The sequence below is a fragment of the Bombina bombina genome, chromosome 4, assembly GCF_027579735.1.
Source record: "Bombina bombina isolate aBomBom1 chromosome 4, aBomBom1.pri, whole genome shotgun sequence".
NCBI lineage: Eukaryota > Metazoa > Chordata > Amphibia > Anura > Bombinatoridae > Bombina > Bombina bombina.
In genome coordinates, this window is record NC_069502.1 from 1160498344 (window position 1) to 1160513448 (window position 15105).

At 42.7% G+C, this 15105-nt stretch overlaps 1 protein-coding gene across 1 annotated transcript in view; it reads right to left on the reverse strand.

Moving 5' to 3' along the window:
* Nucleotides 1-15105, reverse strand: part of LIN9 (lin-9 DREAM MuvB core complex component) — a 257886-nt gene that overhangs the window by 109329 nt on the left and 133452 nt on the right. The window lies entirely within an intron of this gene.

The window sequence follows — 15105 nt, forward strand, 5'->3', positions numbered from 1 at the left end:
GTACAAAACAATGAATATCAGGATGATTAGCAATCTTTCTGTGAAAAAGAACAGAAAGAGCAGAGATTTGTCCCTTCAAGGAAGTTGCAGACCAACCTTTTTCCAAACCATCCTGAAGAAACTGTAAAATTCTAGGAATTCTAAAATGCCAAGAGAATTTATGTGGAGAACACCAAGAAATGTAAGTCTTCCAGACTCGGTAATAGATCTTTCAAGACACAGATTTACGAGCCTGTAACATAGTATTAATCACTGAGTCAGAGAAACCTCTATGACTAAGTATTAAGCGTTCAATCTCCATACCTTCAAATTTAATGATTTGAGATCCTGATGGAAAAATGGGCCTTGAGATAGAAGGTCTGGTCTTAACGGAAGTGTCCAAGGTTGGCAACTGGCCATCCGAACGAGATCTGCATACCAAAACCTGTGTGGCCATGCTGGAGCCACCAGCAGTACAAACAAATGCTCCATTAGGTTTGGGAAACTTTGCCCCTCCTGGTAGGAATGTATATCCCATACGTCACTAGCTTATGGACTCTTGCCAATTACATGAAAGAAAAGGTGTTATGGATAATATTCTAAATGAAAAAGAATATTCTTTACTTAATGTTAAATTTCCAAAGACACCAACATTTTATGTGTTACCCAAGATCCATAAGGATCTCCACAATCCGCCTGGCCGTCCTATCGTGTCAGGGGTTAATTTCCTTACCAGTAATCTCTTCTTCTATAATGATACATTTTTACAAGTATATGTTAAAGATATGAAGTCCTATCTAAAGGACACTATCAGTATCTTAAATATCTTGGAGCACATAAAATGGAATGAAACCTGGTGGCTGGTAATGAGCGATGTTTCATCGCTATTCACTATTATAGACAAAGGTTTGGGTTTAATCTCTATTAAAAATATCTTAGTAAAAGATGAAACTTTAGACCCCAAACAATTGGATTTCATCCTTGAGGGTATTAAACTAATCTTAGAGACTAATTATTTTTGGTTTAATAACATCTACTATTTACAGGTCGGCGGTAGAGCAATGGGCACCAGATTTGCGCCCAGTTATGCCAATCTTTATATGGCAGATTAGGAGAAAAAATACATATATGATTCCCCCTGGGAGCAATATCTGGTGTCCTACCATTGCTATATCGACGACCTGTTCATGGTTTGGTCTGGTAGTGAGGCTCAACTGTTAAAAGTTTATGCAACATCTTAAAAGTAATGAATTTAAAGTAGATCTCACTTGGAAATATAGTAAAAGTAATATAGAATTCTTAGACTTAGAAATTTACATTGAGAATAATGTAATAAAATCAAAAAATTATTTCAAAAGTATTGATGTAAATAATTATATAAATTTTGACAGCTGCCATCAAAAACATTGGTTAACTAATATACCTAAGGGACAGTTCGTTCGTCTAAGGCAAAACTGTAAAGATATTGAGAAAACATAATTTATGCTTACCTGATAAATTTATTTCTCTTGTAGTGTAGTCAGTCCACGGGTCATCCATTACTTATGGAATATATCTCTTCCTAACAGGAAGCTGCAAGAGGATCACCCAGCAGAGCTTGCTACATAGCTCCTCCCCTCACATGTCATATTCAGTCATTCGACCAAAGCAGACGAGAAAGGAGAAACCATAGGGTGCAGTGGTGACTGGAGTTTAATTAAAATTTAGGTCTGCCTTAAAGACAGGGCGGGCCGTGGACTGACTACACTACAAGAGAAATAAATTTATCAGGTAAGCATAAAACATAATTTATGCTTACCTGATAAATTCCTTTCTTCTGTTGTGTGATCAGTCCACGGGTCATCATTACTTCTGGGATATTATCTGCTCCCCTACAGGAAGTGCAAGAGGATTCACCCAGCAGAGTTGCTATATAGCTCCTCCCCTCTACGTCACCTCCAGTCATTCGACCAAAGACCAACGAGAAAGGAGAAACCAAGGGTGTAGTGGTGACTGAATTATAATTTAAAAAATATGTACCTGCCTTAAAAAACAGGGCGGGCCGTGGACTGATCACACAACAGAAGAAAGGAATTTATCAGGTAAGCATAAATTATGTTTTCTTCTGTTATGTGTGATCAGTCCACGGGTCATCATTACTTCTGGGATACCAATACCAAAGCAAAAGTACACGGATGACGGGAGGGATAGGCAGGCTCATTATACAGAAGGAACCACTGCCTGAAGAACCTTTCTCCCAAAAATAGCCTCCGAAGAAGCAAAAGTGTCAAATTTGTAAAATTTGGAAAAAGTATGAAGCGAAGACCAAGTTGCAGCCTTGCAAATCTGTTCAACAGAGGCCTCATTCTTAAAGGCCCAAGTGGAAGCCACAGCTCTAGTGGAATGAGCTGTAATTCTTTCAGGAGGCTGCTGTCCAGCAGTCTCATAGGCTAAACGTATTATGCTACGAAGCCAAAAAGAGAGAGAGGTAGCAGAAGCTTTTTGACCTCTCCTCTGTCCAGAATAAACGACAAACAGGGAAGAAGTTTGGCGAAAATCTTTAGTTGCCTGCAAGTAGAACTTGAGGGCACGAACTACATCCAGATTGTGTAGAAGACGTTCCTTCTTTGAAGAAGGATTTGGACACAAGGATGGAACAACAATCTCTTGATTGATATTCCTGTTAGTGACTACCTTAGGTAAGAACCCAGGTTTAGTACGCAGAACTACCTTGTCTGAGTGAAAGATCAGATAAGGAGAATCACAATGTAGGGCTGATAACTCAGAGACTCTTCGAGCCGAGGAAATAGCCATTAAAAATAGAACTTTCCAAGATAACAATTTTATATCAATGGAATGAAGGGGTTCAAACGGAACACCCTGTAAAACGTTAAGAACTAAGTTTAAACTCCATGGCGGAGCAACAGTTTTAAACACAGGCTTGATCCTAGTTAAAGCCTGACAAAAGGCCTGGATGTCTGAATTTTCTGACAGACGCCTGTGTAACAAGATGGACAGAGCTGAGATCTGTCCCTTTAATGAGCTAGCCGATAAACCCTTTTCTAAACCTTCTTGTAGAAAAGACAATATCCTAGGAATCCTAACCTTACTCCAGGAGTAATCTTTGGATTCACACCAGTATAGGTATTTACGCCATATTTTATGGTAAATCTTTCTGGTAACAGGCTTCCTAGCCTGTATCAGGGTATCAATAACCGACTCAGAAAAACCACGTTTTGATAAAATCAAGCGTTCAATTTCCAAGCAGTCAGCTTCAGAGAAGTTAGACTTTGATGATTGAATGGACCCTGAATCAGAAGGTCCTGTCTTAGAGGTAGAGACCAAGGCGGACAGGATGACATGTCCACTAGATCTGCATACCAAGTCCTGCGCGGCCATGCAGGCGCTATTAGAATCACTGATGCTCTCTCCTGTTTGATTTTGGCAATCAATCGAGGAAGCAGTGGGAAGGGTGGAAATACATAAGCCATCCTGAAGTTCCAAGGTGCTGTCAAAGCATCTATCAGAACCGCTCCCGGATCCCTGGATCTGGATCCGTAGCGAGGAAGTTTGGCGTTCTGGCGAGACGCCATGAGATCTATCTCTGGTTTGCCCCAACGTTGAAGTATTTGGGCAAAGACCTCCGGATGAAGTTCCCACTCCCCCGGATGAAGAGTCTGGCGACTCAAGAAATCCGCCTCCCAGTTCTCCACTCCCGGGATGTGGATTGCTGACAGGTGGCAAGAGTGAGACTCTGCCCAGCGAAATATCTTTGATACCTCTATCATTGCTAGGGAGCTTCTTGTCCCTCCTTGATGGTTGATGTAAGCTACAGTCGTGATGTTGTCCGACTGAAACCTGATGAACCCCCGAGTCTTTAACTGGGGCCAAGATAGAAGGGCATTGAGAACTGCTCTCAATTCCAGAATGTTTATTGGCAGGAGACTTTCCTCCTGACTCCATTGTCCCTGAGCCTTCAGAGAATTCCAGACAGCGCCCCAACCTAGAAGGCTGGCGTCTGTTGTTACAATTGTCCAGTCCGGCCTGCTGAACGGCATCCCCCTGGACAGATGTGGCCGAGAAAGCCACCATAGAAGAGAGTTTCTGGTCTCTTGATCCAGATTCAGAGTGGGGGACAAATCTGAGTAATCCCCATTCCACTGACTCAGCATGCACAATTGCAGCGGTCTGAGATGTAGGCGTGCAAAGGGAACTATGTCCATTGCTGCTACCATTAAGCCGATCACCTCCATGCATTGAGCTACTGACGGGAGTTGAATGGAATGAAGGACACGGCATGCATTTAGAAGCTTTGTTAATCTGTCTTCTGTCAGATAAATCCTCATTTCTACAGAATCTATAAGAGTCCCCAAGAATGGAACTCTTGTGAGAGGAAAGAGAGAACTCTTCTTTTCGTTTACTTTCCATCCATGCGACCTTAGAAATGCCAGAACTAACTCTGTATGAGACTTGGCAGTTTGAAAGCTTGAAGCTTGTATCAGAATGTCGTCTAGGTACGGAGCTACCGAAATTCCTCGCGGTCTTAGTACCGCCAGAAGGGCACCCAGAACCTTTGTAAAGATTCTTGGAGCCGTAGCCAATCCGAATGGAAGGGCTACCAACTGGTAATGCCTGTTTAAGAAGGCAAACCTTAGATACCGGTAATGATCTTTGTGAATCGGTATGTGAAGGTAAGCATCCTTTAAATCCACTGTGGTCATGTACTGACCCTCTTGGATCATGGGTAAGATTGTCCGAATAGTTTCCATTTTGAACGATGGAACTCTTAGGAATTTGTTTAGGATCTTTAAATCCAAGATTGGCCTGAAAGTTCCCTCTTTTTTGGGAACCACAAACAGGTTTGAGTAAAACCCTTGTCCTTGTTCCGACCGCGGAACCGGATGGATCACTCCCATTAATAATAGATCTTGTACACAGCGTAGAAACGCGTCCTTCTTTATTTGGTTTGTTGACAACCTTGACAGATGAAATCTCCCTTTTGGGGGAGAGAATTTGAAGTCTAGAAGGTATCCCTGAGATATGATCTCTAGCGCCCAGGGATCCTGGACATCTCTTGCCCAAGCCTGGGCGAAGAGAGAGAGTCTGCCCCCCACTAGATCCGGTCCCGGATCGGGGGCCCTCGGTTCATGCTGTCTTTGAGGCAGCAGCAGGTTTACTGGCCTGCTTGCCCTTGTTCCAGGACTGGTTAGGCTTCCAGCCTTGTCTGTAACGAGCAACAGTTCCTCCCTGTTTTGGTGCAGTGGAGGTTGGCGCTGCTCCTGCTTTGAAATTCCGAAAGGGACGAAAATTAGACTGTCTAGCCTTAGCTTTGGCTTTGTCTTGAGGTAGAGCGTGGCCCTTACCTCCTGTAATGTCAGCAATAATTTCTTTCAAACCGGGCCCAAATAAAGTTTGCCCCTTGAAAGGTATATTAAGTAATTTGGATTTAGAAGTTACATCAGCCGACCAGGATTTTAGCCACAGCGCCCTGCGTGCCTGAATGGCGAATCCTGAATTCTTAGCCGTAAGTTTGGTTAAATGTACTACGGCCTCCGAAATGAATGAATTAGCTAGTTTAAGGACTCTAAGCCTGTCCGTAATGTCGTCCAGCGTAGCTGAACTAAGGTTCTCTTCTAGAGACTCAATCCAAAATGCTGCCGCAGCCGTGATCGGCGCGATGCATGCAAGGGGTTGTAATATAAAACCTTGTTGAACAAACATTTTCTTAAGGTAACCCTCTAATTTTTTATCCATAGGATCTGAAAAAGCACAGCTATCCTCCACCGGGATAGTGGTACGCTTAGCTAAAGTAGAAACTGCTCCCTCCACCTTAGGGACCGTTTGCCATAAGTCCCGTGTGGTGGCGTCTATTGGAAACATCTTTCTAAATATTGGAGGGGGTGAGAACGGCACACCGGGTCTGTCCCACTCCTTAGTAACAATTTCAGTTAATCTCTTAGGTATAGGAAAAACGTCAGTACTCGCCGGTACCGCAAAGTATTTATCCAACCTACACATTTTCTCTGGTATTGCAACAGCGTTACAATCGTTGAGAGCTGCTAAGACCTCCCCTAGTAATACACGGAGGTTTTCCAATTTAAACTTAAAATTTGAAATATCTGAATCCAATCTGTTTGGATCAGAACCGTCACCTACAGAATGAAGCTCTCCGTCCTCATGCTCTGCAAGCTGTGACGCAGTATCAGACATGGCCCTAGAATTATCAGCGCACTCTGTTCTCACCCCAGAGTGATCACGCTTGCCTCTTAGTTCTGGTAATTTAGCCAAAACTTCAGTCATAACAGTAGCCATATCTTGTAATGTTATCTGTAATGGCTGCCCAGATGTACTAGGCGCCATAATATCACGCACCTCCCGGGCGGGAGATGCAGGTACTGACACGTGAGGCGAGTTAGTCGGCATAACTCTCCCCTCGCTGTTTGGTGAAATTTGTTCAATTTGTACAGATTGGCTTTTATTTAAGGTAGCATCAATACAGCTAGTACATAAATTTCTATTGGGCTCCACCTTGGCATTGGAACAAATGACACAGGTATCTTCCTCTGAATCAGACATGTTTAACACACTGGCAATAAACATGCAACTCGGTTACAATTTTATTTAATAAAAACGTACTGTGCCTCAAAAGCACTAAACGATTAAATGACAGTTGAAATAATGAACTGAAAAACAGTTATAGCATCACTCTTAACAAACAACACAACTTTTTAGCAAAGGTTTGTTCCCATTAGTAAAATAACACTAATTAAATTTTAAACATAAAAATTACAGAGCAACGTTTTAAATCACAGTCACTATTAAATCTCACAGCTCTGCTGAGAGAATCTACTTCCCTTCAAAGAAGTTTGAAGACCCCTGAGTTCTGTCAGAGATGAACCGGATCATGCAGAAAATATAAGTGTAACTGACTGAAAATTTTTTGATGCGTAGCAAAGAGCGCCAAAAAACGGCCCCTCCCCCTCACACACAGCAGTGAGAGAGAAACGAAACTGTCATAATCAAAACAAGCAAACTGCCAAGTGGAAAAATAATGCCCAAATATTTATTCACTCAGTACCTCAGAAATGCAAACGATTCTACATTCCAGCAAAAACGTTTAACATGAATTAAATACCTATTAAAAGGTTTAATGTACTTTTACAGAGTAATTCCGGTGAAATACCATCCCCAGAATACTGAAGTGTAGAGTATACATACATGTCATTATATCGGTATAGCAGGATTTTCTCATCAATTCCATTCAGAAAATAAAAACTGCTACATACCTCAATGCAGATTCAACTGCCCGCTGTCCCCTGATCTGAAGCTTTTACCTCCCTCAGATGGCCGAGAAACAGCAATATGATCTTAACTACTCCGGTTAAAATCATAATAAAAAACTCTGGTAGATTCTTCTTCAAACTCTGCCAGAGAAGTAATAACACGCTCCGGTGCTATTGTAAAATAACAAACTTTTGATTGAAGTTATAAAAACTAAGTATAATCACCATAGTCCTCTCACACCTCCTATCTAGTCTTTGGGTGCAAGAGAATGACTGAAGGTGACGTAGAGGGGAGGAGCTATATAGCAACTCTGCTGGGTGAATCCTCTTGCACTTCCTGTAGGGGAGCAGATAATATCCCAGAAGTAATGATGACCCGTGGACTGATCACACATAACAGAAGAAATTATGTTTTCTCTTGTTAAGTGTAGTCAGTCCACGGGTCATCCATTACTTATGGAATACCAATACCAAAGCTAAAGTACACGGATGAAGGGAGGGACAAGGCAGGAACATTAAACAGAAGGAACCACTGCCTGAAGTACCTTTCTCCCAAAAATAGCCTCCGAAGAAGCAAAAGTGTCAAATTTGTAAAATTTTGAAAAGGTGTGAAGCGAAGACCAAGTCGCAGCCTTGCAAATCTGTTCAACAGAGGCCTCATTTTTAAAGGCCCAGGTGGAAGCCACAGCTCTAGTAGAATGAGCTGTAATCCTTTCAGGAGGCTGCTGTCCAGCAGTCTCATAGGCTAAACGTATTATGCTACGAAGCCAAAAAGAGAGAGAGGTAGCCAAAGCCTTTTGACCTCTTCTCTGTCCAGAGTAAACGACAAACAGGGAAGAAGTTTGACGAAAATCTTTAGTTGCCTGCAAATAGAACTTTAGGGCACGGACTACGTCCAAATTATGCAAAAGTCGTTCCTTCTTTGAAGAAGGGTTAGGACACAGTGATGGAACAACAATCTCTTGATTGATATTCCTGTTAGTAACTACCTTAGGTAAGAACCCAGGTTTAGTACGCAGAACTACCTTGTCTGAATGAAAAATCAGATAAGGAGAATCACAATGTAAGGCAGATAACTCAGAGACTCTTCGAGCCGAGGAAATAGCCATCAAAAACAAAACCTTCCAGGATAACAGCTTGATATCAATGGAATGAAGGGGTTCAAATGGAACGCCTTGAAGAACATTAAGAACTAAGTTTAAGCTCCACGGCGGAGCAACAGTCTTAAACACAGGCTTAATCCTAGTTAAAGCCTGACAAAAAACCTGAACGTCTGGAACTTCAGCCAGACGTTTGTGTAGAAGAATAGACAGAGCAGAAATCTGTCCCTTTAACGAACTAGCAGATAAGCCCTTTTCTAAACCCTCTTGTAGAAAGGACAATATCCTAGGAATCCTAACCTTACTCCATGAGTAACTCTTGGATCCGCACCAATATAAATATTTACGCCATATCTTATGGTAAATTTTTCTGGTAACAGGCTTCCTAGCCTGTATTAAGGTATCAATAACCGACTCCGAGAAGCCACGCTTTGATAGAATCAAGCGTTCAATCTCCATGCAGTCAGCCTCAGAGAAATTAGATTTGGATGTTTGAAAGGACCCTGAATTAGAAGGTCCTGTCTCAGAGGTAGAGACCACGGTGGACAGGACGACATGTCCACTAGGTCTGCATACCAGGTCCTGCGTGGCCACGCAGGCGCTATCAGAATCACTGAAGCTCTCTCCTGTTTGATCTTGGCAATCAAACGAGGAAGCATCGGGAATGGTGGAAACACATAAGCCATGTTGAAGACCCAAGGGGCTGTCAGAGCATCTATCAGCACCGCTCCCGGGTCCCTGGACCTGGATCCGTAACAAGGAAGCTTGGCGTTCTGGCGAGACGCCATGAGATCCAGATCTGGTTTGCCCCAACGAAGAATCAGTTGAGCAAAGACCTCCGGATGAAGTTCCCACTCCCCCGGATGAAAAGTCTGGCGACTTAGAAAATCCGCCTCCCAGTTCTCTACGCCTGGGATGTAAATCGCTGACAGGTGGTAAGAGTGAGACTCTGCCCAGCGAATTATCTTTGAGACTTCCAACATCGCTAGGGAACCTCTCGTGATGTTGTCCGACTGAAATCTGATGAACCTCAGAGTTGCTAACTGAGGCCAAGCTAGGAGAGCATTGAATATTGCTCTTAATTCCAGAATATTTATTGGGAGGAGTTTCTCCTCCTGAGTCCATAATCCCTGAGCTTTCAGGGAGTTCCAGACTGCGCCCCAGCCTAGAAGGCTGGCGTCTGTTGTTACAATCGTCCAATCTGGCCTGCGAAAGGTCATCCCCTTGGACAGATGTGGCCGAGAGAGCCACCATAGAAGAGAATCTCTGGTCTCTTGATCCAGACTTAGTAGGGGGGACAAATCTGAGTAATCCCCGTTCCACTGACTTAGCATGCACAATTGCAGCGGTCTGAGATGCAGGCGCGCAAATGGTACTATGTCCATTGCCGCTACCATTAAGCCGATTACTTCCATGCACTGAGCTACTGACGGGTGTGGAATGGAATGAAGGACACGGCAAGCATTTAGAAGTTTTGATAACCTGGCCTCTGTCAGGTAAATTTTCATCTCTACAGAATCTATAAAAGAGTCCCTAGAAAGGGAACTCTTGTAAGTGGTAAAAGAGAACTCTTTTCCACGTTCACCTTCCACCCATGCGACCTCAGAAATGCCAGAACTATCTCTGTATGAGACTTGGCAGTTTGAAAACTTGACGCTTGTATCAGAATGTCGTCTAGGTACGGAGTCACCGCTATGCCTCGCGGTCTTAGTACCGCCAGAAGTGAGCCCAGAACTTTTGTAAAGATTCTTGGAGCCGTAGCTAATCCGAAGGGAAGAGCTACAAACTGGTAATGCCTGTCTAGGAAAGCAAATCTTAGGTACCGATAATGATCCTTGTGAATCGGTATGTGAAGGTAGGCATCCTTTAAATCCACTGTGGTCATGTACTGACCCTCTTGGATCATGTGAAGGATGGTTCGAATAGTTTCCATTTTGAATGATGGAACTCTTAGAAATTTGTTTAGGATTTTTAAGTCCAAGATTGGTCTGAAGGTTCCCTCTTTCTTGGGAACCACAAATAGATTTGAATAGAATCCCTGCCCGTGTTCCGTCCGCGGAACTGGGTGGATCACCCCCATTAGTAAAAGGTCTTGTACACAGCGTAGAAACGCCTCTTTCTTTATTAGGTTTGCTGAAAACCTTGAAAGATGAAATCTCCCTCGTGGAGGAGAAGTTTTGAAGTCCAGGAGATATCCCTGAGATATGATCTCCAACGCCCAGGGATCCTGGACATCTCTTGCCCAAGCCTGGGCGAAGAGAGAAAGTCTGCCCCCCACTAGATCCGTTTCCGGATAGGGGGCCCTCTCTTCATGCTGTCTTGGCCTGCTTGCCCTTGTTCCAGGACTGGTTAACTTTCCAGCCCTGCCTGTAACGAGCAACAGCTCCTTCCTGTTTTGGAGCGGAGGAAGTTGATGCTGCTCCAGCCTTGAAGTTACGAAAGGCACGAAAATTAGACTGTTTGGCCTTTGATTTGGCCCTGAACTGAGGTAGAGCATGGCCCTTACCTCCCGTAATGTCAGCTATAATTTCTTTCAAGCCGGGCCCGAATAAGGTCTGCCCTTTGAAAGGAATATTAAGCAATTTAGATTTAGAAGTCACGTCAGCTGACCAGGATTTAAGCCATAGCGCTCTGCGCGCTTGGATGGCGAATCCGGAGTTCTTAGCCGTAAGTTTGGCTAAATGTACGACGGCATCAGAAACAAATGCGTTAGCTAGCTTAAGTGCTTTAAGCTTGTTCATAATTTCATCCAATGGAGCTGTGCGAATGGCCTCTTCCAGAGACTCAAACCAGAATGCCGCCGCAGCAGTGACAGGCGCAATGCATGCAAGGGGCTGTAAGATAAAACCTTGTTGAACAAACATTTTCTTAAGGTAACCCTCTAATTTCTTATCCATTGGATCTGAAAAGGCACAACTATCCTCCACCGGGATAGTGGTACGCTTAGCTAAAGTAGAAACTGCTCCCTCCACCTTAGGGACCGTCTGCCATAAGTCTCGTGTGGTGGCGTCTATAGGAAACATTTTCCTAAATATGGGAGGAGGGGAAAAGGGCACACCAGGTCTATCCCACTCCTTGCTAATAATCTCTGTAAGCCTTTTAGGTATAGGAAACACGTCAGTACACACCGGTACCGCATAGTATCTATCCAACCTACATAATTTTTCTGGAATTGCAACCGTGTTACAATCATTCAGAGCCGCTAATACCTCCCCTAGCAATATGCGGAGGTTCTCAAGCTTAAATTTAAAATTAGAAATCTCTGAATCCAGTCTCCCTGGATCAGATCCGTCACCCACAGAATGAAGCTCTCCGTCTTCACGTTCTGCAAACTGTGACGCAGTATCTGACATGGCTCTCACCTCATCCGCGCGCTCTGTCCTTAACCCAGAGCTATCGCGCTTGCCTCTTAATTCTGGCAATTTAGATAATACTTCTGTCATAACAGTAGCCATGTCTTGCAAAGTGATTTGTAAGGGCCTCCCTGATGTACTTGGCGCCACAAAATCACGCACCTCCTGAGCGGGAGGCGAAGGTACTGACACGTGAGGAGAGTTAGTCGGCATAACTTCCCCCTCGTTGTCTGGTGATAATTTCTTTACATGTAAAGATTGACTTTTATTTAAAGTAGCATAAATGCAATTAGTACATAAATTTCTATTGGGCTCCACATTGGCCTTTAAACATAGTGAACAAAGAGATTTATCTGTGTCAGACATGTTTAAACAGACTAGCAATCAGACTAGCAAGCTTGGAAATACTTTTCTAAATAAATTTACAAGCAATATAAAAAAAAATGTACTGTGCCTTTAAGAAGCACAAAAAGCTGTCACAGTTGAAATAACAATGAACCAAAATAGTTATAGCAACCAATTTTTCACAGTAAATGTATTAAGTTAGCAAAGGATTGCACCCACCAGCAAATGGATGATTAACCCCTTAATACCCAAAAACGGATTAACAATTTAATAATTAACGTTTTTCTCACAGTCAAAACACACTGTCACAGGTCTGCTGTGACTGATTACCTCCCTCAAAATGAATTTTGAAGACCCCTGAGCTCTCTAGAGACGATCTGGATCATGGAGGATGAAGTAGACAGATTGTGACTGAATTTTTACTGCGCAAAAAAGCGCTAAAATAGGCCCCTCCCACTCATATTACAACAGTGGGGAAGCTCAGATAACTGTTTCTATGCAGAAAACAAAGATGGCCATGTGGTAAAAATCATGCCCCAATAAGTTTTATCACCAAGTACCTCACAAAAAACGATTAACATGCCAGTAAACGTTTTAAACATACATTTGAAAAGTTATGAATTGTTATTAATAAGCCTGCTACCAGTCGCTTTTACTGCAGTTAAGGTTCATACATTATTTCAGTATTAACAGTATTTTCAGAGTCAATTCCATTCCTTAGAAAAATACATTCAGTGTACACACACTCATCAGCCTAATACCAGTCGCTATCACTGCATTTAAGGCTGAACTTACTTTACATTGGTATCAGCAGTATTTTTCTCAGTCAATTCCATTCCTCAGAAAAATAATTTACTGAACATACCTCATTTGCAGGGGGGCCCTGCATGCTATTCCCCTTCTCTGAAGTTACCTCACTCCTCAGATGAGAACAGCCAGTGGATCTTAGTTACGTCTGCTAAGATCATAGAAAACGCAGGCAGATTCTTCTTCTAATGCTGCCTGAGAATAAACAGCACACACCGGTGCCATTTAAAATAAACTTTTGATTGTAGAAATAAACTAAGTTAAAAAAACACCACAGACCTCTCACAGCGACCTATCTAGTTAGGCTGCAAGAGAATGACTGAATATGACATGTGAGGGGAGGAGCTATGTAGCAAGCTCTGCTGGGTGATACTCTTGCAGCTTCCTGTTAGGAAGAGATATATTCCATAAGTAATGGATGACCCGTGGACTGACTACACTTAACAAGAGAAATTTCAGGAACAGTCCCAAACCCTTAAAAAAACGGTTTCTAGAGAAAAATTATTCAGGCCATTTATTAGATGCTAAAATAAAAGTGTCCAAACTAAACAGAAAATAACTATTGCAATACAAAAGTAAAACTGCAGTTGATAACAAGTAAGATGAAGAACTAGCCAATATGCTGATATTGCAACATAGTACACAAAGTAAAGACTTGAGAAACATTATGGGATACTCTCCCGGGATCCGGGATTGTCAGGACTTATAGGGGATGGTCTTAATACTATATTTAAGAAAGTTCCCAACTTAAAATTGCAACTTTCAAATAACTGTACAATATCAGATGAAATAATGGTGAAAAAACAGAATTTATGTTTACCTGATAAATTTCTTTCTCCAACGGTGTGTCCGGTCCACGGCGTCATCCTTACTTGTGGGATATTCTCTTCCCCAACAGGAAATGGCAAAGAGCCCAGCAAAGCTGGTCACATGATCCCTCCTAGGCTCCGCCTACCCCAGTCATTCGACCGACGTTAAGGAGGAATAATAGCATAGGAGAAACCATATGGTACCGTGGTGACTGTAGTTAAAGAAAATAAATTATCAGACCTGATTAAAAAACCAGGGCGGGCCGTGGACCGGACACACCGTTGGAGAAAGAAATTTATCAGGTAAACATAAATTCTGTTTTCTCCAACATAGGTGTGTCCGGTCCACGGCGTCATCCTTACTTGTGGGAACCAATACCAAAGCTTTAGGACACGGATGAAGGGAGGGAGCAAATCAGGTCACCTAAATGGAAGGCACCACGGCTTGCAAAACCTTTCTCCCAAAAATAGCCTCAGAAGAAGCAAAAGTATCAAACTTGTAAAATTTGGTAAAAGTGTGCAGTGAAGACCAAGTCGCTGCCCTACATATCTGATCAACAGAAGCCTCGTTCTTGAAGGCCCATGTGGAAGCCACAGCCCTAGTGGAATGAGCCGTGATTCTTTCGGGAGGCTGCCGTCCGGCAGTCTCGTAAGCCAATCTGATGATGCTTTTAATCCAAAAAGAGAGAGAGGTAGAAGTTGCTTTTTGACCTCTCCTTTTACCTGAATAAACAACAAACAGGGAAGATGTTTGTCTAAAATCCTTTGTAGCATCTAAATAGAATTTTAGAGCGCGAACAACATCCAAATTGTGCAACAAGCGTTCCTTCTTTGAAACTGGTTTCGGACACAGAGAAGGTACGATAATCTCCTGGTTAATGTTTTTGTTAGAAACAACTTTTGGAAGAAAACCAGGTTTAGTACGTAAAACCACCTTATCTGCATGGAACACCAGATAAGGAGGAGAACACTGCAGAGCAGATAATTCTGAAACTCTTCTAGCAGAAGAAATTGCAACTAAAAACAAAACTTTCCAAGATAATAACTTAATATCAACGGAATGTAAGGGTTCAAACGGAACCCCCTGAAGAACTGAAAGAACTAGATTGAGACTCCAAGGAGGAGTCAAAGGTTTGTAAACAGGCTTGATTCTAACCAGAGCCTGAACAAAGGCTTGAACATCTGGCACAGCTGCCAGTTTTTTGTGAAGTAACACCGACAAGGCAGAAATCTGTCCCTTCAGGGAACTTGCCGATAATCCTTTTTCCAATCCTTCTTGAAGGAAGGATAGAATCCTAGGAATCTTAACCTTGTCCCAAGGGAATCCTTTAGATTCACACCAACAGATATATTTTTTCCAAATTTTGTGGTAAATCTTTCTAGTTACAGGCTTTCTGGCCTGAACAAGAGTATCGATAACAGAATCTGAGAAACCTCGCTTCGATAAAAT